Raw genomic sequence first — 24,071 nt, 5'->3', positions numbered from 1 at the left:
AACTTCGGTTTCTGTTAAAATGGAAAATCCATGCCAAGCTATTCTTGACAGTACCAAGTACTTCCAATGGTTGTCCTACATTGAGGATTTACCTAGAAGTAAAGGTCTTTACAGAATAGCATCAGACCAAGATACTAAACCTAAAGATGAAGATAAGCAATTCAAATGGGAAAACAGACAAGATCAAGCACTTCGGTTGATAGGGATGTCTATTTCTCCAGACCTTAGATTCCATATTGCAGAACTTGATCGCCCTGATGAAGCAATGAAACAACTCAATAAATTTTTTGGAATTAAAAATAAAATTAGATCCCATCAATTTGAAAATGATTTGCTTACATTGGACCCCAATATTTTTTCTTCTATTGAAGATTTTTTGTCCAAGTTCAAGACCCTTACACTTCTCTTGGAAGGTGTTAAGGTTAAGAAAGAAGATGGTAATCTTATCTATTCCATTCTTACTAAGTTGGGACCAGCTTACTCTGTGTTTGTTTCCACCTTCCATTCTACAAGAGAAGTCTTTATTTCTCAATGACAAGAGTACAAGTCCCCCTCTTTTGATGCCTTTTGGTTTTTTAATAAGAGAGCAAGAAAAACTCTTATATCTTGGTGTTTGGTCAATTTAGTGTGTCCTAAATTGCTATTTAAAATGTCAATCCGGGAGTCATAAACTGCTGAAGTGAAGTGCACTATATATGCAAGATAACCGATTTCTTAGTTCTTTGTCGTTTTTGAGTTTTTGGTTTGTTTTTGGGTTTATCTTCTGTGGATTCCCTAGTATGAGATGGCGAAATTGAAAGTCAAGTATGGATGGTAATGGTGATTTCTACAATGATTTTCCAAACTTTAAAGTTCTCAAAAAGAAGGTTTCAAACTGACTGTGATGAAATCAATTCTCAAAAGGAAATAAATGTATCAAAACAGTGAACTAGTGACAATGGCCCAGTATCCTTGCTGCTGCATGAAAAGAAAATAAAAAACTGAACTCAAAGCAACTCAAAGACTAAAAGCAAAGCAAACTAAATCACACTACTTCAACCCACATTCTGACCCTACACCTTTTGACTCGCTCCGGCTATAGGAAGTAATCATAAACAAGCTAAGTAATATCATATCTAAATGACAGGAAATCAAATTGCATAAAAGGAAACTAAGATTTAACTACTCATTCATATTTCAATTCTTGAAAATGACATAAGTAATTTAATCTCTAACTTGCAGGAAAGCAAACTAAATCATACTACATCAAATAATATTTTGATTCCTCACTAATTGAGTCGCTTGGCTATAGGAAGGAAATCATAAACAGATGAGTAATATGATATCTAAGTGGCAGAAAAGTAAATAAGTAAAGCAAAACTGTAAGAAATGACAATGCTGGAATTAAAACTCAGTAAATGAATCAGCAGAAAGGACAAGATGATCTCATGTCAGTAGTCATTAAAACTATGTAATTTTCCCGGGGTGCCTACAAGAACCTGAAAGACAAAGACTGATCAGCTAGCAACCATAAGAAAGCATAAAAGGAAAAGATGAACAGCAGTTAGTTATAAACATCAGGAAATATATATGCAGGCAACTAATTATAAAAGCAGTAACATAATGAAAGAAGGCGAGAAATTATACAGTAGATATAGGGATTTGGTGTACAGGGCCCCTCTGCAACCTCAGCCAATCAATACTCAGTCACAAATGGAACTCAAGAATGTTGTCTTCTCATATATTAAAGTGCAGTAAAAACGTAGAAATAGAGCACTGTATAGTGGCTCGTAAAACACAGTCAAGATTACCTATGAAAAGCTAAATGTCAAGCCTTTGATAACGCGTTATTTATAAGTGAAAATGCTATAACTAATTCCTAGATTCTACGCTGCCAAACAAACACGTAAATCTCCACAGCCTGAGATCTAGCGGTATGGTAATTATGATAGTTAAATCCATGGAGTGGTGGCTGCTCGATTCATTTCACGGATTGATCCACAGGTGTTGGCACACCTCCAGAAATTGAGGATCTTGCCACGCAAACCTTCACATGGGAAAAACAGAGCCGTGCCACCGCAAAACTCTTGGTTTGACCCCTCCTTTGACCGTCTTTGACCATGGCTGTTTATGAGTGATTCGGCTGAACTGAGGGGACACGCTCCATGTACATGTCATTTGCAACTTGCCCATGTGGCCGAATTCTCCATTGGACACCTGTAACATAGTCTTTAACAAAATGGCTGCGAAAACTTGAGCTGGCTGTGGAAAGTGACAAGTTTTCGCAGCTGCTTGAACAAAAATCTAAATCAAACAGCAGTCATAAACATAGTTAGGAAACCATTTCATAAGCTCTTTTTAGACTAATATGCAATGATTTGACAGCTTCGTGGATCAAATAAATGGAAAAGAAGGCTGAAAAGGTATATAGGGAAAATGCAGGTTTGGGACTCAACATACCCCCACTGTGAAGGTGTTGCATGTCCTCATGCAACCAAAATTTAGTCAATCCCCTCTAATCCATATGTTCTGAAGCCTCTGCTATGACATCTAGCCCTCTTTTCTTCTTCTTTGGTGCTACCACCATCCTGGGTTTCCTTATTAGACATCTGAATTTGAGATTGATCAATTCTCTACTCAACTTTCTGCACTTTTTCTTTAGTTTCTTGTTTTTCTTTTTCCATAGTCCCAAATCAAGCATAGTGTTATCATGAATAATTTTATCTACTTTTCTCTACTCCTTGAGTGCTTCATTTTCTTGCTTGATATGCATGTTTGGAACCTCTAATTCAAATACCTCCTGCTTTAAGGATTGAACTTGTGCATCTAGTGTCATGTGGGGCAGAGTGGTACTCAGACCCGCAGCTGATTTTTCTAAAGATTCAAGGTAGTCATATACCTCCTGTTGACTGGGATCTATTTCAGGTGTCTTTCTTGGACTGAGTTCAAAATCTTGTGGAGGAGGAGGACTGCTCTCTATCTCTGGCCGAGAAGGACTTTCATCAATATGTGGAGGACTAGTTTCAATACTTGGCTGAGGACGAGGTGGACTACAGCCAGCTGGAGGTTTCTCGGGTGTTTCCCCACCCAAGTCAATGAAGTGGGGCCGTTTTACTTGTGTTTTACTCCCCTTTCCTCTTAGCCTGGTGCTTCTCCTTAAGTATGGTGGAATAGTACTCCCTTCTTGTATGCTCTGTTTCCCTTTTTCCTTTTTCTTTGCTATAGCAGCATGTTCTTGAAGATGCACTAATCTCTCTGACAGTGTTTGATAATCTTCCTCTATAGATGGCTCAGGTGATTGGTAGACTTCTTGTATGTTTCTTTTTCCTTTCACTTTTTTCTGTTTCTTGTCCTTAGTTCTGTTCTCCTTTTCTTTTTGACCAACTTCTTGAGTTTCTGTAGTAGGAGAGTCTTGGACTATGGCACTCTTTTCTTTTCTCCTACTCTTTCTTGGTGTCTTTGGTGTACTACTTTCAGATGCCTCAGATGGCTTTTGAAAGTAGTTCCTTATCAAGAATTGTTCCCAGGTATCTTTGTTTTTCTTTAGTTGGTCCTCAATGAGAATCTTTATAAGTTCATGATGATATAGATGAGGTTCTATATTTCCTATGTGTTTTTGGACTGTAATACTCATCTTTTTCAAACTCAACAGTAAGAAATAAGGCAAATTAAGAGTTTGACTCTCTAAGAAATTCATCAACAGTCTAGCATGGTACATGTACATTTAACCAAAACGTCCTTCGCAAGTGATAAATTTTTGGATAACTAACAACAGACTGGCCCATTCTTCTTTCAATGCATGAATAGGAATTCCTTTCGTAAACACAGTGGTGTCCATACCTGGGTTTCTTAGCATAATTCTCCATGCCTGTTCGTCCATGCTTTTGTTTTTGAACCATCGCTCACCTTCCTGGGGTAAGCCTGTGGCAGCTGCTACTGTTGTTTCAGTCACCGTGAGCTTCAAGTCTCCAATCTCCACCATTTGGCCATCGAAGGACCGTGCAAAAGCTTTGGTTACCTCTTTATTATAGCCCTTCAACTTTTGGATGAAGTGGATGTCTTCAGCAAATCTTTTGCTTGAGGGTAACCTTCTAAATATTTCGGTCCTTCTGGTTCTGCCCTTAGTAATTTTCCCATTCCTTCCTCTGTTTTGAATTTCAACTGAAAATTCAATTGCTTGTGAGGGTTTAGCAGAGGGAAGGTGGATCGGTTGCAGGGTTTATGGTAAAATGCAGTGGCTGCAATCGGTAGATGGATAGCAGGTAACGGGAATGCTTCACGATTACAGGCGGAACAGAGGATGAGCAGCCACAAATGAGTTCACAAGATGAAATGCGGATGTATGTGAAGAAGATGGTCTTAATAGAATGGTAAGGGAATGGAGTGAGGTCGAGATTTTTGAATTAAACGGCTGCGTACGAAATATTACATGTTTTAATGGATGGTTGCGGAAAATGCGGTGGAGAGGAGCCGTAATGGGATGGGTCACATCTCATGAGTACAGGTGGTAAATGAAAGTGAAGTCGACTATGAGTTTAAACCCGAAAATCAATCATGAGACCGTTAAGAAATGAATGCATGGTATGCGGAATAATATCGTCGAATGGGAGTGGGTAATGGAGTTATTGTACCGATCATTGCACATAGTAGAGCTTTTATGGTTTGATAACTATGCATAATCATGACTTTAATTGCTATTTGATTAAAAAAAATTGCTCATACCTTTGGAAACCTTGTCATTTCTTGCTCATAGTTTTTAACCAACTGCTCTTCCTTGATGTCTTGGAGATGCTCCATGTCTTCATAGCATATGCTCAATTACACTTGCATTTTCATGATTATTGCACTAACATTTTGACTGTGAATTTGAAAAACAGAGTGGTGGCTGCGGAAACTGCTACCAGCTGCGGAACTGCTTCTGGCTGCGGAAACTACTACCAGCTGCGGAAACTGCACAGCACCCTCTTAGCTGAACAAAGATAGTTAGATAATAACTAACTGAGTGAAAATAGTCCTGAAAGGGACTTTTACTAATGAAAATGAAAAGAGTGGAATGGAGTGAAAGTGAAGCGGAGTGAAGTGAAATGAAAATGAGATGGAGATGGAGTGGAATGGAAAATGAGGTGGAGTGAAGATGGAAAAAGAAGGAGAGGAGATTTTTTTTTTTTTTTTGGAAAATATAGTGTCAGGTGTCCCTAATTTTCACTCTACATTTTCTGTATAAGACCGCCAATCTGTGATTGGTTTTCAGTCTTACACAAATTTATTTTATTTTATTTTTATTATTTTTATTTTTTTGTAACTGGAAGAAACAAAGGCTAGGCTGGTGGGGAAGAAGAATTCTTCTTCACCAGCCTTATTGCAGAATTCTCTTGAAACATTTTGACAAATTCCTCTTTTGAGAATGGCTTATGATAAATTTTCAATCAGTGGCCATTCACAATGAGAGGAGTTTGAAATTCATCAATGGTCTTGATTCTTACCGCTCCATTGCTAAAGACTTTGTCAATCTCATATGGCCCAAACCAATGAGTCTGAAATTTACCTTTGAAGTCTTTAAACTTGGAATCAAACAGTAGTGCCCAATCTCCCTCTTGAAACTTTTTCTCTTTGATGTATCTGTCATGCCACTTAGCTCTTTGATGTTGAACTAGATCAGTTCTTAGAATTGCTTCTTGTCTGATCTCATCTAGCTCATTCAGCTACTCCATTCTGTGCTTTTGGGCTTCTGATAGATTCATCCGCAACTGAACTGCCATCTTGAAAGCCTTGACTTGAAATTCAATGGGGAGCATGACTTCTTTCCCATAAACAAGTTCATAGGGAGAATGCCCTGTTGTGTTGTTCCATGTAGTTCTGTAGGCCCACAAGGCTTCAGGTAGCCTCTCTGCCTAATCTCTTCTGTGTAGATGGACAGTTTTGGTGATGATGCTCTCAAGAACTTTGTTTGTAGACTCCACTTGGCCATTTGCTTGCGGATGGTAAGGAGTAGATTTTCTGTGCTTGATTTTGTATTCTTCCATCAGCTTCTCCATCAAGTTAGATGTAAATTGACTTCCCTGATCTGTCACAATTTCTCTTGGGACACCAAAACGAGTAAAAATATCCTCATAAAGAAAATGAACAACTGAATTTTCAGTGGCAGAAGGCAATGCTTTGGCTTCTACCCATTCAGTGACATAATCAGTGCATACCAATATATACTTTTTCTATTTAGATGGTGGATTAATGGGTCCAATGAAATCTAAAGCCCATTTTTCAAAGGGTTCGATTAGTACCTATGGTTGTAATGGCATTTCATTTGAAAGAGTCGGTCTCCCAACTCTTTGATAGCTGTCACACCTTCTGGCATATTTTTTTGTATCTCTGAATAGGGAAGGCCAATAATATCCTAAAGAAAGGATTTTATAGGCCATCCTTTTGTCAGCAAAGTGTCCACCGCATGGTTCATCATGACATGCCTTAAGGATGTCAGGCATTTCATCTTCTCGAACACATCTTCTGATCACACAATCTAGCCCTGTTTTAAACAATTCATTAGAAATCCATGAATAATTCGAACTCTCCTGAATAATTCTTCTTTTTTCACTAGGAAATAAATGTGGAGGCAGCTTCCCTGTAACCAAATAGTTAGCAATATCTGCATACCAAGGAGTCTTAGTAGTTACTGCAAATAAATATTCATCTGGAAACTTATCCTCTACGTGAGAATCTTCGTTAGTATTTTGGATTCTAGACAAAAAATCAGCTACTGTATTTTGTTTCCCTGGTCTATCCAACACATTAATATTGAATTCTTGTAAAAGTAAGAGCCATCTTGTAACTCTGCCATTAGTAACAGGTTTGTTCATTAGATATATAATTGCAGAATGATCAGTATGGACAAAAGTTTCATAGCCTGTTATATAATGTCTAAGCTTATTGATTGCATGAACAACAGCTAAGAACTCTTTTTCAGTCACAGTATAGTTTAACTCGGTGCGAGTCAAATTTTTACTGGTGTAGTAAATGGCATAAGGAACTAAATCCTTTTGACCCAACACAGCTCCTAGAGCTGTATCTGAAGCATCTGTAGAAATATGGAAAGGAAGTTTCCAATTTGGCCCTCTCAAAATGGGTGCTTCAGATATTCTTGTTTTCAAAGTTTCAAATGCAAATTGACAATCAGGATCCCATTTGAATTCACAGTCTTTTGTAAGTAATTTGAAGAGTGGAGATGCTATTTTGGTGAAGTTTTTGATAAATCTTCTATAGTATCCAGTAAATCCAAGAAAACTTCTAACATCTTTCTGACAATTTGGAATAGGCAACTTGGAGATGACTTCAACTTTTGATCTATCAACTTTAATCCCATCCCCTGAAATATGATGTCCCAAAACAATACCTTCAGTAAGCATCATAAAGCATTTTTCATGACTCAATGAAAGGTTTGTTTCTTTACACCTTATAAGGACTTTTTCCAAATTCTCTAATGCCTCTTCAAATGAATTACCATGAACTGTAAAATCATCCATATAAACCTCTACACAATCATGGATTAGATCAGAAAAGATTCCTAGTACTGCCCTTTGAAATGTTGCGGGTGCATTACATAATCCCAAAGGAAGTACTCGGTAAGCAAAAGTTCCCCATGGACAGGTAAATGTGATCTTGTCTTGATCTTCAAGTGCTACCTGAATCTGATTATAGCCACTAAAACCATCCAAAAATGAAAAATACTTTTTGCCTGCTAAAGTATCTAATACCTGATCGATAAAGGGTAAAGGAAAGTGATCCTTCAAAGTTGCTTTGTTCAATTCCCTGTAATCAATGCATACCCTCCATTTACCATTCTTTTTAGGTACTATAACCAAAGGAGAAACCCATCGGCTATCTGAAATCGAATAAATGAAGTTTACATTGAGTAGTTTTTGGAGCTCTTCTTTCACTATCTCCCTAAGGTTTGGATTCATCCTTCTCTGAGGTTGTCTGATTGGTCTAATGTTTTCCTCGATATAGATGTGATAAATGAAAGTCTTAGGGTCAATACATTTCATATCAGTATACTCCCATGCAAATGCAGTAGAATGTTTTTGCAAGATTTTGGTTAGCTCTCCCTGTTGTGATTTTTCCAAGTTTTTGTTGATATTCAATGTTTTACCTGGAAAGATCTCAATGGCAGAACTACCAAACTCTTCCATAGAGAAAAGAGACATTTGTCTAGATGATAGATACTCAATGTCAGAATCTAACTGAAATTGTGTGTGGTCATATTCTGAAGATGTTTCAAAATTTTCTAATGTGTTCAGAATTTGACTATCTTCACTGATTTCAGAAATGGTAAGGACAGGTTTTATAGTATCCTCACCATCAACCCACTCATTATCTCCTATTTCTGTAATTGCTTTTGCTGGAGGATACAGATTGAATTTATTTGTCGAATTACCATCAGAAATATACATATCCCCAGACCTACAACTGATAAAAGCATCAGCTATGGCTAGCCAAGGTCTTCCTAAGATGAGAGGTTGTCCTCCTAAATTACTCTTGGGAGTTAAAATCATAAAATCTACTGGATATTCCCAAGAGTCTAAGGAGACTGAAATATCTTCTAATACACCATCTGGTTTGATAATTGATCGATCTGCAAGTTGCAGTAAAGTAGGTGTAAAAAGAAGATTAGGAAGTTTCAGCTGTTCCATAGTCTGTCTACTCATAATGTTGATAGTAGCCCCTAAATCAATCAAAGTATTTGGAATTTCTACCCCATTGATATGTGTTTTGACAATTGGACTACCGGGATATACATACTTCTGCATAGTAATTTTTCCCATCATGATATCCGCAATTTTTCCTACCAGGTGGATTCTTCTTGTATCTCTTGGTTTCCTTCCTGGTCTTTTAAGACTCAACTCCTTTATTGTTTTTTCTAGAATAGGAATCTCTCTAATGCCTTGTAACAAGGAAATCTTGATACAGACATTCTTTAATTCATCTAGGAAATCATAGTCAGGAAACAAGATTTGTTTTTCCACCCCTTTGTTAATTTGTAATCTTTCAAGAAAAGGAGGTGTGGATGAAGATGCAGGTTGCTCAACTATAGGAGTTGTGGGGGTTGACTCTTTTTCTTTTTCTTTTTGAATGCTTTGGTTTTGAAGAGATGCTTCGGAACCTTTATTGGCTTCAAGAGAATCTTCCTCAGAAATGCTTTGCTTTTGAGCATCTATAGAAGGCTTATCTAAAACTCTACCAGATCTGAGTTGTACATCATTGAGAGGAACAATCATATAGGTATGAAATTTTTGTCCTTCTACCATGTAAGCATTTTGAGGGTTTTTATTGTTGGGGTTTGGCAATGGCTGGGAAGGTAATTGATTTGTCTTCTATTGGAATGAAAGCAAGAGTTGAAAATTTGGATTCTGTTGAGAAGGTTGTTGTTGTTGTGGAAATGGCAATGATAGTTATGGATTTTGATTTGGAAGTTGTGGAGCTTGTTGGTTTTGAAAAGATGGAGGATATTGATAAAATTGAGCAAATCTCCCATAAGGATTTTGCATACCTTGTACCCATGATTGAAAATGATTTTGAGGTTGGGACCAAGGTTGTTGCCAAGGATTCCAATTTGGTGAGGTTTGAAAGTTCATAGAGTTGTTAAACCCTTGGTTTTGTTGCCCCTGCCAAGGTCTCCTTGCAACAAAACAGAGAGACTCAATTGTATTTGGATCTTCTTGAAAGACAACTTTGAGCCCAGGAATTGAAGGACAATCCTTGGTCTCATGGTTTTCTGAACAAATCACACATGTTTCTACAACTTTTGCATCCAAGGGACATTCCCTTAGAGCATGTTTCTTTCTACATTTTGGGCAAAATATGGCCAAAGCTTTCGCTTCTGCTTTCTGTTTGTTTTGTATTTTAAGGGTGTCTAGTTGCTCACTAAGACTCCCTAAGATATCAGTTTTGAATTCATCAAGCATGTTGCCAATCTCAGCCCTACTTACTGATCCAGTTGCAGATTTGTTTGCTCTAATGAGAGAAGGTTCTCTAGGCCCTTTTCCAGTTTTAGATTTTCCCCTTGAGAGATGGACACATAGCTCTGCTATATCATGAAGTGGAAGTTGAGATATATCTCATTTTCCCATCATGTTCAAAATATCTATCCATTCATCTCTAATGGCTTTTAATAGAAGGGCTTTCAAGGTTTCCTCATCTAAGTTATTCATTTTTGCTCTTTTCTAAGTTTTCATCTTCTCTTTGCACCATTTTGAATACCTCATCCTTATGATTGGTGGGCATACAATAGTCCAGGTATCTATCCAAAAATGTTTGTTTCATATCATTCCAAGTCCTAATGGATTGAGTGACTAATCCCATGAACCATTTCAAAGCAACTCATTTCAATGTTGAAGGAAACAATTTGAGTTTTTGAGAGTCTTCCAAATAATCATAAGTTCGACATACGACCTCAAACTCAAATAGAAATGTTTCAGGATCCTCTTTTTTTAACCCATGAAAGTTTGGGAGGACAGATGGTGAAATGTTTTTCATTGTTGCTCGAGAATCCTCATCGACTCTAGGAAATCCGAATGAGTTATCTCCATCCCTATTTCCCCCATTGTTACCTCTACCTCCTCCATTGTTTCCTCCTCCTCTTCCTCTACCTCTACCTCTACCGAATCCATTTACTACTTCCTCTGTCATGATAGTTTCCTCAGAGACTTCAGAGTCCTCTGGTTCCTCTACTAATGACGAACGAGGAGGAATTTCTCCCTCTTCTTCTTCAGGTGATTCTACTTCTTCAACTACAATGTGTCTCCCTATAGAAGGAAACAAAGGATCTTTTCCTAATTTAGATTCGATGGATGGTGTGGGAGAGTCTCCTAATTCAACTATTGCCTCTTGAATTCCAGGAATCCTAAGGCTAGGAGTGTGAGTTGGAGATGATGGAGGTGTCTCTTGTCTATTCCTTAAAGTAGATGGAGTTGTAAAAATCGAACTCTTGGCCCTAGCTAAAAACCTTCCCCTAGAATCTCTTGCTCTATGCATGTCATTTTTTTATTTTTCTTCAAGTCGGGCTAATAATTCTCTTTCTAATCTTCCAGGTCACTCTAGGTGCAAGAAGAGAGCATACTCAAGAAATTATTAAACCAATAACTCTATCTTTTCTGATCCTCCAGTTCACACTAAGTGCAAGAGGAGAGCATACTTTGAGAGGTTATCAATTTTCCTTCCTTGAAATTTTCTTGTTTTTTTTTAAAGAAATTAACTACCTAGTTTCACTTCCCCGGCAACGGCACCAAAATTTTTGGTCAATTTAGTGTGTCCTAAATTGCTATTTAAAATGTCAATCCGGGAGTCGTAAGCTGCTGAAGTGAAGTGCATTGTATATGCAAGATAACCGATTTCTTAGTTCTTTGTCGTTTTTGAGTTTTTGGTTTGTTTTTGGGTTTATCTTCTGTGGATTCCCTAGTATGAGATGGCGAAATTGAAAGTCAAGTATGGATGGTAATGGTGATTTCTACAATGATTTTCCAAACTTTAAAGTTCTCAAAAAGAAGGTTTCAAACTGACTGTGATGAACTCAATTCTCAAAAGGAAATAAATGTACCAAAACAGTGAACTAGTGACAATGGCCCAGTATCCTTACTGTTGCATGAAAAGAAAATAAAAAAATGAACTCAAAGCAACTCAAATACTGAAATCAAAGCAAATTAAATCACACTACTTCAACCCACATTCTGACCCTTCAACTTTTGACTCGCTCCGGCTATAGGAAGTAATCATAAACAAGCTGAGTAATATGATATCTAAATGGTAGGAAATCAAATTGCATAAAAGGAAACTAAGATTTAACTACTCATTCATATTTCAATTCTTGAAAATGACATAAGTAATTTAATCTCTAACTTGCAGGAAAGCAAACTAAATCATACTACATCAAATAATATTCGGATTCCTCGCTAATTGAGTCGCTTGGCTATAGGAAGGAAATCATAAACAGATGAGTAATATGATATCTAAGTGGCAGAAAAGTAAATAAGTAAAGCAAAACTGAAAGAAATGACAATGCTGGAATTAAAACTCAGTAAATGAATCAGCAGAAAAGACAAGATGATCTCATGCCAGTAGTCATTAAAACTATGTAATTTGCCCGGGCTGCCTACAAGAACCTGAAAGACAAAGATTGATCAGCTAGCAACCATAAGAAAGCATAAAAGGAAAAGATGAACAGTAGTTAGTTATAAACATCAGGAAATATATATACAGGCAACTAATTATAAAAGCAGTAACATAATGAAAGAAGGCGATGAATTATAGAGTAGATACAGGGCTTTGGTGTACAAGGGCCCTCTGCAACCTCAGCCAATCAATACTCAGTCACAAATGGAACTCAAGAATGTTGTCTTCTCATATATTAAAGTGCAGTAAAAATGTAGAAATAGAGCACGGTACAGTGGCTCGTAAAACACAGTCAAGATTACCTATGAAAAGCTAATTGTCAAGTGTTTGATAACGCGTTATTTATAAGTGAAAATGCTATAACTAATTCCTAGATTCTACGCTGCCAAACAGACACGTAAATCTCCACAGCCTGAGATCTAGCGGTATGTTAATTATGACAGTTAAATCCATGGATTGGTGGTTGCTCGATTCATTTCACGGATTGATCCACAGGTGTTGGCACACCTCCAGAAATTGAGGATCTTGCCACGCAAACCTTCACGTGGGCAAAACAGAGCTGTGCCACCACAAAACTCTTTGTTTGACCCCTCCTTTGACCGTCTTTGACCATGGCTTTTTGTGAGTGATTCGGCTGAACTGAGGGGACACGCTCCATGTACATGTCATTTGCAACTTGCCCATGTGGCCGAATTCTCCATTGGACACCTGTAACATAGTCTTTAACAAAATGGCTGCGGAAACTTGAGCTGGCTGCGGAAAGTGACAAGTTTTCGCAGCTGCTTGAACAAAAATCTAAATCAAACAACAATCATAAACATAGTTAGGAAACCATTTCATAAGCTCTTTTTAGACTAATATGCAATGATTTGACAGCTTCGTGGATCAAATAAATGGAAAAGAAGGCTGAAAAGGTATATAGGGAAGATGCAAGTTTGGGACTCAACACTTGGTCTTCTTAATATTCGAAACTCTTCTAAGAAAGCCTTAGCAGCCCATCAGCAACCAAATTCAAAGAATCCTAAGAAGAAACATCCTAAAAATAATGGTCATTAACCAAACAAGGGTCCTAAGCAATTTCAGTCTCAAAATGAAAAATCAATTCAACAAAATGATAAGGCAAATAAAAACAAAGGGAAGAAGATTGGTAGACATTGCAAATTTTGTAATCATGATGGCCACTTAGAATCCAAATGTTTTAAGAAAATGGAAGCCTTGGAAGCAGCAATGAAGAAACATAACATCCATTAAGAGCACTCTTTAACTTCAACTTCATCTTCAGGAATAGCACTTTCTACATGTGGTTATCAAGCATCTCGGTCTTGTTATGCACTAAATGTATCTTCTTCTCATTCTCATGAGTGGCTCATTGATTCTGGAGCTTATTATCACATGGCCAAAAACAAAGCCGTGTTTTCTTTTTTAAATGATTGTAGCACCAAAAATATATATGTTGGTGATGATAGATCTCTTAGTGTTGTAGGGACTGGAACTCTTTATCCAAACAATGGTCAATTTAATGATATATTATGTGTTCCTACCTTATCATGCAACCTTTTATCTATATATCGAATAACTCATTCAGGTGAAGGTAAAACCGTTGAATTCTTACCTCAGTTGGATCTTCATTTAGGATATCATCAAATCAGAATGAAGACTGAAGACATTTTGAAAACAACATTTAGAACTCATGAGGGTCATTATGAATTTTTGGTCATGCCTTTTGGCCTTACCAATGCACCTTCAATATTTCAAGGTTTGATGAATTCCATTTTCAAACCATTCCTTAGAAAATTTGTGTTAGTATTTTTTGATGATATACTAATCTACAGCAAGTCTTGGAAGGATCATGTTGAACATGTTGACAGGGTGCTACAACTATTGGAGGAGAAACAATTATATGCAAAAAGATCCAAATGTTTCTTTGGAGTACAAGAGGTGGAATATCTGGGTCATATTGTATCTCATGAAGGAGTTAAGGTAGACCCTAGCAAAATTAGATCCATTAAGGAATGGAAAATCCCCACATCCATAAAGCATCTGCGAGGATTTCTCGAGTTGACAGAGTATTATCGCAAGTTTGTTAAGAATTATGGGAGAATACCAGCACCTCTAACAACATTATTGAAGAAAGATGCATTTTCATGGACTCCAGAAGCAACGAAGGCCTTTGAACATCTTAAAGAGGCAATGTGCCAAGCACCAGTCTTAGCTACACTGGACTTCACAAAAACCTTTATTGTGGAATGTGATGCTTCAGGAAATGGAATTGGTGTTGTTTTAATGCAAGATGAAAGACCCATTTCTTTTGAAAGTCGTCCAATTAAGGGAAAGTTTTTACACAAAGATATTTATGAGAAGGAAATGTTGGCAATACTCGATGCACTTAAGAAATGGCGACCCTACCTAATGGAAAGACACTTCAAGGTAAAAACGGATCATGATAGCCTTAAATACTTTTTAGAACAAATATTATCCTCTGAAGAGCAATAAAAGTGGGTCGCAAAGATGTTGGGTTATGACTTTGAAATCATCTATAAAAAAGGGAATCAAAATGTGGTGGCAGATGCACTCTCAAGAAAGGATGAGGATGTGGAAGCATTGTTTTGTGCCATTTCTATTATCCAACCATATTGGATAAACGAAGCAAGGGAGGAATGGAAGAATGACGAAGAAGTGTCAGCACTTATTCGAAAGTTACAATAAGATTCCAGTACGTCTGATACATTTAGTTGGCAAAATTATTCTTTATGGTACAAAGATCGCTTATACCTCTGTAAGAATTCCCAACTAAAACAAAAGATTCTTATGGAATTGCACACTTCTCCCTTAGGAGGGCACTCAGGAGTTTTAAAAACTTACCACAGGGTTAAGAAGGAATTTTTATGGGATGGCCTTAAATCGGATATTCAAAAATTTGTGGCGGAATGTTTGGTTTGCCAACAAAATAAAGTTGAAACAATTAAGACACCAGGTTTATTACAACCTTTATCCATTCCAGGCTAATGTTGGGAGGAGGTTTCAATGGATTTTATCACAGGTTTACCCAAGTCTGAGGGAAAGAGTGTCATCATGGTGGTAGTTGACAGACTTACCAATTATGCAGACTTTTGTGCATTATCACATCCATTTAAATCCAGTACAGTTTCTACTGCATTTACGGAAACAATTCAAAAGCTACATGGAAATCCAAAGATTATTGTAAGTGACAGAGATCCCATTTTCACTGGGAATTTTTGGACAGAATTATTTTCTTGTCTTAGTACTCAGTTAGCTCATAGCTCATCTTATCATCCTCAATCTGATGGGCAAACTAAGATAGTAAACAAATGTTTGGAAGGATATATTCGTTGCTTTGTATCTGATAAACAGACACAATGGGTCAAATGGTTGCCTCTGGCTGAATGGTGGTATAACACTTCCTTCCATACAGCAACAAAAATGACCCCATTTATGGCACTTTATGGATATCAGCCACCATCCATCACATCATATTTAAGATAAAATTCTAAGGTTCAAGCAGTGGAACATCACATCGAACATCAACAACAAGTCCTCCAACTCTTAAAGGATAACCTCATGTTGGCACAGAATAGAATGAAACAATAAGCAGATCAACATCGCAGTGAAAGAAGTTTTGATGTAGGTGATTGGGTATTCCTACGGCTACAAACATATAAGCAATTGTCCCTCAAGTAAGCTAAGAAGGATAATAAATTATCACCAAAGTATTATGGTCCGTACAAGGCATTGTAAAAGATTGGTACTATGGCATACAAATTGGAGTTTCCTGCAGCTTCTCGATTGCACCCAATTTTCCATGTTTCATGTTTAAAGAAGGTTATAGGCGACAAGCTCCCAGTTCAAACAATATTGCCAGAACTTGACGATGAAGGAAAAATTATATTGGAACTGGAAGCAGTCACAGAAACAAGAACTTGACAGCTACGAAATCGATCAATTTCGGAGTATCTTATCAAGTGGAAGAACTTATCCGCTGAAGATTCCACATGGGAGGGTGAGAATTTTATACAGAAGCATCCAAAACTACTCAAGCGTTGAGGACAACACTTTTTTGAAGGAGAGGGGCATGTTGGGTCCCTATAATACTAGTGATTACCCCATTACTATTGTAGTTGCATCCCTTATTAATATTGTTGTGCCCCTATTATCCCCATATTGTTATTATTGTGCCCCATAGAATCCCTCTATTGTTATTTTTGTGGCTTTATATTATTATTGTTAGGTCGGCTGGGTTATATTGTGACTCCTTAGACTCCTATATATAGAAAGGAGGTTTTTTCATTTGAATCATCCAAGAATTATTCATTTATGTAATGTAAAGGAGGTTGCCCCCTCGAAGAGGCTGAATTCTAAGGCGTTGATATATCTTTTCTATCTTTTCTTGAGTTAGTTTCATAACATGATGTTGTAATTAAGGACCTAAGAGATCCTAGACAGATTTTAACTACTAGCATTGCTGATGATTCTACAAGGTTGTATAAGTTTAACAACTTTGGGTCATCAACTCTTCCCTAGGTATTTGTTGCTCATAATGATGAAGTGAGCAAACTTTGGCATGATCGATTTGGTCACGTAAACTATCGTTCACTTCAAAATCTATGTAAGGAGAATATGGTGATAAGTCTTCCTATGGTATCTTGCAGAGATGGTGTTTGTTCCGGATGTGTACTCAGAAAACATCATCGGGATAGTTTTGAAAAGTGTGCCTCTTGGCACACCTTAGCCCCTTTACAGCTTGTGCACATTGATTTATGTGGTCCACTTCCAGTTGTTTCATTCTCTGGCTATAGGTATTTCTTAACTTCCATTGATGATTTCTCCAGACGCACTTGGGTATACTTCTTAAAACTCAAGAGTGAAGTCTTTAACATGTTCTTGGCCTTAAGGCCTTTGTTGAGAAACAATCTCGACATCAAATTCTTAAGCTAAGATCTAATAATGGCAGAGAATATGTTAACAAAAAAATCATCAACTTTTGCACTCAGCATGAAATTCAATTGCAACATATTGTTCCATATACTCCACAACAAAATGGTGTAGTTGAAAGGAAGAATCGCACCTTAAAGGAAATGGTTAATTCTATGCTTCAATCTAAAGGGCTTATTCTTAATTTTTGGGCAGAAGCAATTAACTATGCAAATTACATAGTAAATCACACTCCTACTAAGGTTTTAAAGAATATCACTCCAAAAGAAGCATGGAGCTCAATTAAACTTGATGTAAGTCACTTTTGTGTTTTTGGAAGTGAAGCATGGGCCCATATTCCCAACGAGAAACATAAAGCCTTAGAACCTATGAGTGAAAAATGTATTTTTGTTGGATATTCTGAAGATGTCAAGGGATATAGACTTCTTTAACCTAAACCCAAAAATGTTATCATTAGAAGATGTGTAAATTTTGAGGAAAATATATCGACCTACAAGCCTAGGTCAACGGATCTGCCACCTCTCTCTATGCCTTCTACTTCTAAAAATACTTCTTCTTCAGATGATGACAGTGAGGATGACAATCCTCCCCCACCTTCTCGGGATCCTCCTTCAACTCCTAAGCTTCCAAAATGGGTATGTGCTACTCAGAATGCAGCAAGTGCTCTTGCAGGTGATCCTACAAATCAGCGAATCCCCCATACTTAAATTCAAAAAGAGTCAAGGGATCTCTACTTGAATGGTTCATGAGGCACAATACTTGCTAAGGTTTTGCAAATGGGGTAGCAAGCTAAGTGGGCTTGATTGTGGGGAAAACTCCACAGTTAAGCGCGCTTGAGCCAGAGGAGTTCTGGGATGGGTGACCTCCTGGGAAGTCCTGGTTACCGGGTGCAAGCCCCGGAAGTGATGATTGATGCTATGTGATTCGTTCTCCACATTTCACTAGTTTCAATCCCACTTCTTCACCCCTGTGAGCATCACCCGATGCAATGAGTGCTAAGTGAACTATTCAAAAAATCATGAGAAATTAGTCAGTTACGACTACCTCTCATGGAAATGGTCATACGTTTGAATGACTTACTTAACGCAGTTGAATCCCAAAAATGATATCTAATATAATGCACTGCGTAAATCCCCCATACTTAAATTCAAAAAGAGTCAAGGGATCTCTACTTGAATGGTTCATGAGGCACAATACTTGCTAAGGTTTTGCAAATGGGGTAGCAAGCTAAGTGGGCTTGATTGTGGGGAAAACTCCACAGTTAAGCGCGCTTGAGCCAGAGGAGTTCTGGGATGGGTGACCTCCTGGGAAGTCCTGGTTACCGGGTGCAAGCCCCGGAAGTGATGATTGATGCTATGTGATTCGTTCTCCACATTTCACTAGTTTCAATCCCACTTCTTCACCCCTGTGAGCATCACCCGATGCAATGAGTGCTAAGTGAACTATTCAAAAAATCATGAGAAATTAGTCAGTTACGACTACCTCTCATGGAAATGGTCATACGTTTGAATGACTTACTTAACGCAGTTGAATCCCAAAAATGATATCTAATATAATGCACTGCGTAAATCCCCCATACTTAAAGACATACATGTTATCAATTCGATAGAGCCTCTTCTTTACTTGCTCAAGCTTCAGCGAATTATGATCATGACACATTTGCATAAGCTTCAGGCCATCCAGATTGGGACACAGCTATGAATGAATAATATTTTTCTTTATTGGAAAATGATACATGGGATCTTGTTCCTCTTCCAAAGGGACAAAAACTTGTTAGATGCAAATAGGTTACAGAAGCAAGTTTGGACCAAATGGAAAAGTTGATAAACATAAAGCTCGTCTTGTTGCTAAGGGTTTTTCACAAGTTGAAAGCTTTGACTATACTGAAACCTTCTCCCATGTTGCCAACATGAACTCTATCCGCCTTGTTCTTTCCCTTGCTGCCTCTTTCAAATTGCAAGTCCATCAAATGGATGTTAAATCTGCCTTCTTGCATGGGGATTTGCATGAAGAAATCTATATGGAACAACCTCCTGGCTTTATATAAGCAGACTCCAGCCTTGTATGTCGGCTTAAGAAATCCCTTTATGGTCTCAAGCAAGCCCCTTGGCTTGGTATGCCAAAATGGATAGCAATCTTTTAGATACTAGCTTTTATAGGTGTCATTCTGACAATACTGTCTACACCAAGAAAGTGGGTAAGTCTCTTATCATTATTTTTCTTTATGTTGATGATATTATCATTACTGGTAGTGATCCCAACCTTATAAACCATGTGAAGTCCAGCCTAAAAAAGCAGTTTGAAATGGCAGACTTAGGACACTTGCATTATTTCGTGGTCTTCAAATCTTGCAATCCAAGGGAGGTATTTCCCTTTCCCAATCCAAGTATCCCTATGATCATCTACACCACTTTCACATGGAAGACGTTAAGTCAACCCCTTCTCCCTTTTAGTCTGACGCCAAACTTTCAGTCACTTGTACTTCCCATGAATTTGATGCTACCTTATACCGTCAGCTTGTAGGAAAAATTTTGTATCTGACCCATACCCATCCTGACCTTTCCTTTGTTGTTGGCCTTATTTCTCGGTTTATGCAAAACCCACATGAAATTCATTGGAAAGAAGCTAAAAGAATGCTTGGTTATGTTCGAGATACAGTTCAGTTTGGGATTCATTACAGTGCATAAGCATCTCCTCTATTGGTTGGTTTCATTGTGTTGAAAATAGCAAAAAGAAATGATAAAAATAGAATCCAGAAATTCCAATTTTAATTTGTCCTTGAATTAAAATTGTGAATTAAAATCGAATTTAGTCTCACCAACTACTTTGAAAGAATTAATTATTTCATTATGGATTATTTAGTTGGAGAAATTCAAGTTAGAAGTATTTTTGAAGTCATGCAAGAGTTATCCCTTAAATTAAGGAGATTATCCCTTAATTAAGGAGATAAGATTGAGTTATATTTGAGTTGTAATTAGTTAACTCAGTTTACTGAGTTAAGTCTAGTTAAATTAATTCCAAATTGTTTGAGAAATTAATAGAGAGTTAACAGTCAGTTGACGCATGCATGAACTCAACCAGTGTACTCCAATTAACTGAAGATTCCCTCATCAGAAACTCATGCATGTCTATTCGGAGAAAGACCCAGTTGAGATTAAAGTCAAGGACAGTGTACTATCAATTGCATGTTTTCTCTTATAAAGGAAACACATGCATGCGGAAGGAATAAGGTTCCTTGAGGATTGCGCAGTTCTGACAGGGTGTAGGATCAATGTGTGAGATCAGTTTTCCTCTTAGTAAGAGGAAATCATCCCAAAGGAATTGTGCAATGAAATAGGAGCTTGGAGGGCAGAGAAGAAGGCTTGTGAGAAGCCAGGATTGCCTGTGAGCATCTGTGAAGATTGTAATGAGAGTTGGCTAGCTATGAGAGCTAAGGCTTTGTATAATTCCTATGTATTTCCACCTTGTATGATAATACAGATAGTGGGGTTTTTAGCTGAGGCTTTCCCAAAAGTATTTTCATGTGTATTGTGCATTGATTCTTCTTCTTCTAGTTATATTGTTCAGCTATGATTCAGCTCGATCTTTAAACTTCCGCAAATTGATAGTAGAAGTAGATTATAGTATTTTTACTTGATTGACATTGCATTATCGGGTTAATCTACAGTCAAATTTTCTACATGGTCTTAGAGCGAGATTTGTAGAGAATTTGCAGAATTTCTACATGGTATCGGAGCCTAGTTCATCGGAGTTGTGAACAATATATGGAGAAGAGAATTCGAAGTTTGAAGTTCGGGGTTGCAGGTGAAAATCGAATTCTTATCATACTTCAAGGTTGGCCAATGGTGTTCTATGGATTGAGACTCGAGTATGCCTTGGAAGGTAGCTCGAATTACATAGCATGAAAAGATCGCTTGGAGGTTGTATTAGAAGACAATGGTTTGAAGGAATTCATTGATCAAGAAATCCAAAAGCCAGCTTCAACTAATGCATAAGAATTGGCTAAGTGGAAGAAGTGTGTGGCGAAGGCGAGATGAATCATCCTTGAGGGAGTTAGAGACCATATTATCTCGAGTATCCATGGAAAGGATACTCCATTTTCAATGTGGAATACATTGAAGGACCTCTACCAGAACAGTAGCAACCAGAGGAAATTTGCGCTTAAGGATAAGCTTCGAAGAATCAAGATGGAGAATGGCGATACTATTTCCACATATCTGAACAAGCTCACCACTTGCAGAGATGAGCTTAGTAGTGTGGGAATAACTACTACCGATGATGATATGGTGAGTCTCGCTCTCCTTGGCCTTTCGAAGAGTTGGAATAGCTACCAGGACTCTGTGAATGGAAGGAAGAAACTGCTAGATTGGGAATGAGTGTGGTCGGATCTGATGTAGGAGGAGATCAAGAGGAACACTCGAGATGGTTCTTCATCCAAGGATGATGATGAAGAAAATCTGGCCTTAACAAGTAAGGCAAGGAAAGGGAAGGGGAAGGCTTCCCATTCCAAATCGAATTCTTCTCGTGGAGGGAAAAAGGGTGACAAGTCTAAAGTGAGGTGCTTTAATTGTCACGAGATGGGACATTATGTGACTAATTGCCCATCGAAGAAGTCCAAGAAGGGATCCTTGGAAAGATCGGAAGGTGAGGCATTAGCCTCTCAGTTCGAAATGGACTTTACCCTCATCGCATGCATGGTGTCATCGATGATGGGTTGTGTTTGGTATCTTGACAATGGAGCCTCATTCCACATGATCGGCGATAAAAGTTTATTCAGTTCCTTGGAGGAGAAAGACCTCAAGATGCGCATAGAGATGGGTGACGACGAAAGGTCTAGTGTTTCAGGAGTGGGCAAGGTTTCTTTTTAGAGAGAGCATGGACCTCCTATCACCTTAACAGATGTGAAGTATGTGCCTGGACTGAAGAAGAACTTGGTATCGGTCGCGATGTTGAGGGACAACGGCTACGATGTTGTCTTCAATAAGGGAAAGGTTTTCCTTAGACACATCACCACGAGACCAGTGAAACAGATCGGTTCACGAGTTAAGAACTTGTATGCTCTTGAGGTTCAAGATGCATGCAAAGCCTTGAGGAGCAAGGAAAATGTTAGAGACTTGGTGGTTTAGAGGGAGATTAAATTACCTCTCAACATGCAGCCCTAGAAGAAGTCTCAGACAATTGTGGAGGAGCCACAATTGGAGAAGCAAAGAGGAGACCGAGTGAAGAAATTCATTCATGCAGATACCTCCATTAAGGGGGGATCTCGATCCAAGTGGGCAGAGGGATCACATGCAGCCATACCTCCAGGTGTGAGGTGGGGCGATGTGAAGTGATAGTCCCATGAAGGCTGAAATTGGGCAGGGTCCATTGAGAGGTTTTATCTCATGGATCGTACCTTGCTACGGGAGCCCAAAGTACATAGTAGCGGGAGGAATTAGTGGGATTGATGCAGTTAGAGATCAAAATGGCATAGGCTAGAGTAGTCAGATACTAAAGAGTGTAGAGAAGGATTGACAACAGTGCAGAAAGGTAGAGTCAGCAGAAGCGCAAAGTTTTCAGTTGACAGAGGCAATAGCAGTCAGAGACTTTGATGACAGATGCATCATACTGATTCAGGTTGGATGTTTTTTTGTTTCTAGAGTTGTTGGAGCAACAACACTAGAGAGAAGTGTTCCATGCATAACATTCCAAAGGTTCACAATCATGATCGAGTTGAATTCCTTTCTTGTTGAGAGGGAGTGTTGAAAATAGCAACAAGAAATGATAAAAATAGAATCCAGAAATTCCAATTTTAATTTGTCCTTGAATTAAAATTGTGAATTAAAATCAAATTTAGTATCATCAGCTACTTGGAAATAATTAATTAATTCATTATGGATTAATTAGTTGGATAAATTCAAGTTAGAAGTCTGTCTAAAGTCATGCAAGAGTTATCCTTTAAATTAAGGAGATTATCCTTCAATTAAGGGATAAGATTGAGTTATATTTGAGTTGTAATTAGTTAACTCAGTTTACTGAGTTAAGTCTAGTTAAATTAGTTCCAAAATATTTGAGGAACTAATAGAGTTAATAGTGAGTTGATGCACGCATGCACTCAACCAGTGTACTTCAGTTAACTGAATATTCTCTCATCAGAAACTCATGCATGTCTATCCTAAGAAAGACCCAATTGAGATTAAAGTCAAGGATAGTGTACTATCAGTTGCATGTTTTCTCTTATAAAGGAAACGCATGCATGCAGAAGGAATAAGGTTCCTTGAGGATTGCGCAGTTCGGGTGTAGGATTAGTGTGTGAGATCAGTGCTCCACTTGGTAAGAGGAAATCATCCCAGAGGAACTGTGCAAGGAAATAGGAGCTTGGAGGGCAGAGGAGAAGGCTTGTGAGAAGCTAGGATTGCCTGTGAGCATCTGTGAGGATTGTACTAAGAGCTGGCTAGCTGTGAGAGCTAAGGCTTTGTATAATTCCTATGTATTTCCACCTTGTATAATAATACAAATAATGGGGTTTTTAGCTGAGGCTTTCCCAAAAGTATTTCATGTGTATTGTGCATTGATTCTTCTTCTTCTAGTTATATTGTTCAGCTTTGATTCAGCTCGATCGTTAAGCTTCCGCAAATTGATAGTAGAATTAGATTATAGTATTTTTCCTTGATTGACATTGCATTATCAGGTTAATCTACAGTCAGATTTTCTACATGGTCTTAGAGTGAAATTTGTAGAGAATTTGCATATTTTCTACACATTGATTCCGATTGGGCTGATGACCCTGATGATGGAATTCTACTGCAAGTTATGTCTTCACTCGTGGTTCTAGACCTATAACATGGGCTTGCAAGAAACAAAGTGCCATTTCTCTTTTTTCAGCTGATGACCCTGATGACGGAAGTCTACTGCAAGTTATGTCTTCACTCGTGGTTCTAGACCTATTACATGGGCTTGCAAGAAACAAAGTGCCATTTCTCTTTTTTCAGCAGAGTATCGTGGTG

This window comes from Pinus tabuliformis, chromosome 3_1 (assembly GCF_031772625.1).
Source record: "Pinus tabuliformis cultivar Carrire ecotype Pingquan chromosome 3_1, CPIR1, whole genome shotgun sequence".
NCBI classification, from domain to species: domain Eukaryota; kingdom Viridiplantae; phylum Streptophyta; class Pinopsida; order Pinales; family Pinaceae; genus Pinus; species Pinus tabuliformis.
This window is presented reverse-complemented; position numbering follows the sequence as displayed.